Consider the following 4,127-nt stretch of genomic DNA (forward strand, 5'->3'; position numbering starts at 1 on the left):
GTAGCAAGTTATAAGTTTTATTTTATCTTCATGTATATCAATATTTATGTCAAAATATCAAGAAATTTAAATCTTTTCCCAATATCTTCATATGTATCATTCCTCTTCATTAATTGGTTTATCAAAAATCTAAGACCCTACTCACAATCTCTACCCAAAATGTATCTCTTCCCGTAAATCGATTACTCCTTTAGGTATGACTTTTTTTTCTCCAAGTAGCTCCCACTGAGGTTTATTTTTCAAAATTCATTAAAAAGTAACTAATTATTGATGGCTTCCATGAATTTTTATAGCAATACATTCCCAAATAGACATCATAGGACCTTCTGGCTAAAATGCCACATTTATATTCAAAGAGAAATCATGTAAACCATAAAAGCAGAGCTGCCAACTTCAGATTTTTAAGAAGTGGTTGCTTTGATTGCTGTAATCGTAAATGATCTCCGAAATAAGCTACTATATTTGGGTTATTCATCTCATTTCTCTCTTCCTCTCACATTTTTAGATTGCATACATTTCTGACCAAAGTGCAGAGGAAGTGTGCTCACTGGATTTAAACAACTTTGTGCTCATTTCCTAATCCCAAATATGGCATGTGAGATAATTATTCTGCCACATAAGTTAAGGCATAGGAACAAAGAATGCTAATGTACCTACATCCCTATGCTTGATTATAAGCTGGAGTAATAAGAAAACTTTATAAATTAAAATGAATATGCTGATGATGTGCCAAGTAGAACTGGAATTCTGCAAAATTATATCCAATACCTGAATATTTAATACAAAAGAAAACTGTTTAGCTCAAAGGTAAGGCATAAAAGAAAAACAAATGTACTATTCTAACAGAGTGATGTTTATAAAAGTTGAAAATACAGCATTATTTTAGATACGTGTGCCCCATCACCTGATTTGGATTGTAAATTCCTGACAACATGGTCTGTCCCTTACATTTCTTTTATCTCTTTGTTTATTACATTGCTCGTTGCATAGAAATTGATCAGTAAAATATTATTTTTCTTAATATTGATAAAATGTCTTAGATTCAGAAGATATCCTAGAAAACAAGTAGCATTAACCTCATCTTTGTAGATGTGGAAACTGTACTGTGGCGCAGAGTAGTTCATCACTTTGCCAAGGTCAAACACTTGTTCTTCGCAGATCAGGGACTGACAGCAGGGTTTCCCCTCTTCTTAATCCAGTGACCTTTCTAATGCAGCCTAACCAACCTCCTCAGTATATATGAATTTATATTACACTGGGTAGTCAAAATGCCATCTTTCATAATGAGAATATTATGTCTTCAACAAATATCTTTTGAGGCTGTACAATGTACCAGCTGCTAAAGATACAGAAATGAATAAGAAAAACTTTTCTCCTTAAAGAGGCTTACCGTCTGGTAGAGATGATAAGCACATAAATAATGCCTTTTCATGGTCTAAGGATAAAGAAATGTTCTTTAAAACAGCAAAAAAGAATAGCCAAAGTTATCTTAAAAACAAAGAACAAAGTTAGAAGACTTAGGCTTCTCAGTTTCAAAACTTATTACAAAGCTACAATAATCAAAATAGCATGATACTTACGTAAGGATAAAGATAGATTGATGGGAAAGAATTAAGAATCCAGAGATGAACTTTAAAATTCACAGTCAGTTGATTTTTGAGAAAGGTGCGAAGGCAATGTAACTACCACAGATGGTGCTAGTACAATTGGATATCCATATTCCAAGGATGAATTTAGTCCCTTATTTCAAACTGTATATAAACAGTAAGTCATAATTGATCATAGAAATAAACCTCCTAGAAGAAAACAGAGAAGCAAATATTTGTTTCTTTGGGTTAGGTGTAGATTTCTTAGCTACAACACCATGAGCACAAGCAATATAGGAAAAACTTGATAAATTGGATATCATCAAAATGAATAACTTTTGCTCCTCAAAAGATATCATTAATAAATTGAAAAGATAAGCTACTGATTAGGAGAAAGTATATGCACATTTATATCCAATAAGAGACTTGTACCCCAAAAATGTAAAGAACTCATACAACTCAATAAGAAGCCAAATTGCCAATTAAAAAATGAGCAATGTATTTGGGTATTTCACCAAAGAAGGTATACAAATGGTTAATAAGTAGATAAAAATTACAGACCAATATCCCTTAGGAATATAGATGCAAAAATTCTCAATAAAATCCTAACAAACCAAATTAAGCTGCACATCAAAAAAATAATCCACCACTATCAAGAGGACTTCATACCAGAGATGCAAGGATAGTTGAACATATGCAAATCTATAAATGTAATTCACCACATAAATAGAAGCAAAAACAAAGACCACATGATTCTCTCAATAGATGAAGAAAAACCATTTGAGAAAAATCCAGCATGCTTTTATGATAAGAACACTTCACAAAATAGGTATAGATGGGACGTACTTAAAAATTGTAAAAGCCATATATGACAAATCCACACCCAACATCATACTGAATGGGGAAAAATTGAAAGTATTCCCTCTTAGAACTGGAACCAGACAAGGTTGTCCACTATCATCATTTCTATTCAACATAGTGCTGGAAGTCCTAGCTAGAGCAACCAGACAGGAGAAGTAAATCAAGGGCATCCAAATGGGGAAAGAAGCAATCAAACTATCACTCTTTGCTGATGATACAATCTTATATCTAAAAAATCCCAAAGGTTATGCAAAGAGACTCCTGGAATTGATAAATAAATTCAGCAAAGTTTCAGGTTACAAAATCAACAGACACAAATCAGTAGCATTCATATACACCAACAACAGTCAAACTGAGAATCAAATCAAAGACTCAATAACTTTCACAACAACAACAAATCAAATAAAATACCTAGGAATATATTTAACTAAGGAGGTGAAAGACCTCTACAGGGAGAACTATGAAACACTGAGAAAGAAAATTTCAGGGAATGTAAACAGATGGAAAAACATATCATGCTCACGGATTGGCAGAATCAACATTGTTAAAATGTCTATACTACCCAAAGTGATCTACAGATTTAATGCAATTCTCATTAAAATACCAATGTCATTTTTTGCAGTTCTAGGAAAAATAGTTCTTCTCTTTGTTTGAAACCAGAGAAGACCCTGAATAGCCAAAGCAACCTTAAACAATAAGAACAAATTGGGAGGCATCAATTTACCAGACTTTAAGCTATACTGCAAGGTTATAGTAACCAAAGCGGCATAACACTGGCACAAGAACAGAGACATAGTCCAATGGATCAGAACAGAGAACCCAGATAAAAAACCATCCTCTTATTTCCATGTGATCTTTGACAAAGCAGACATAAACATACACTGGGGAAAATAATTCCTGTTCAATAAATGGTGCTGGGAAAATTGGATAGCCACATGTAGAAGACTGAAACATTCACAAAAATTAATTCACAATGGATAACAGACTTAAACCTAAGACATGAAACTATAAGAATTCCAGAAGAAAATGTTGGAAAAACTCTTATGGACTTCGGCCTAGGCAAAGAATTTATGAAGAAGACCCCATAGGCAATCACAGCAACAACAAAACTTAATGAATTGGACTTTATTAAATTAAAAAGCTTCTGTATGGCCAAAGAAATGATCAATAGAATGAATAAACAACCTACAGGATGGGATAAAATATTTGCATGATATAGATCTGATAAAGAGCTGATAACCAGAGTCTACAAAGAACTCAAACAAATCAACAAGAAAAAAATCAAACAACCCCATTAAACAGTGAGCAAAAGACATGAACAGAAGCTTTTCCAAATAAGATAGACTAATGGCCAATAAACATATGACAAAATGCTCAAATTCTCTAATCATCAAGGAATTGCAAATCAAAACCACAATGAAATAGCACCTAACTCCAGTGAAAATGGCCTTTGAATATTACACTTTAATTTTTTTCAATATTCCACTTTTATCTGAATATACTCTTACCTCCCTCTAATTTAAATCTAAGTGATGAAAAAGGATTTATTGAATCATTACATAACATAACATTTTTCCAAAATGTAGTTCGAATGGAATATTTGAGCATTACCAATTGTTTTGAATAAAGTTTCTTTTTCATCTACTTATTGTTTGGGTTTCTCTTTCAAGTGTCCTTAAC

Source organism: Propithecus coquereli, unplaced genomic scaffold (genome assembly GCF_000956105.1).
Source record: "Propithecus coquereli isolate 6110/MARCELLA unplaced genomic scaffold, Pcoq_1.0 Scaffold112, whole genome shotgun sequence".
NCBI lineage: Eukaryota > Metazoa > Chordata > Mammalia > Primates > Indriidae > Propithecus > Propithecus coquereli.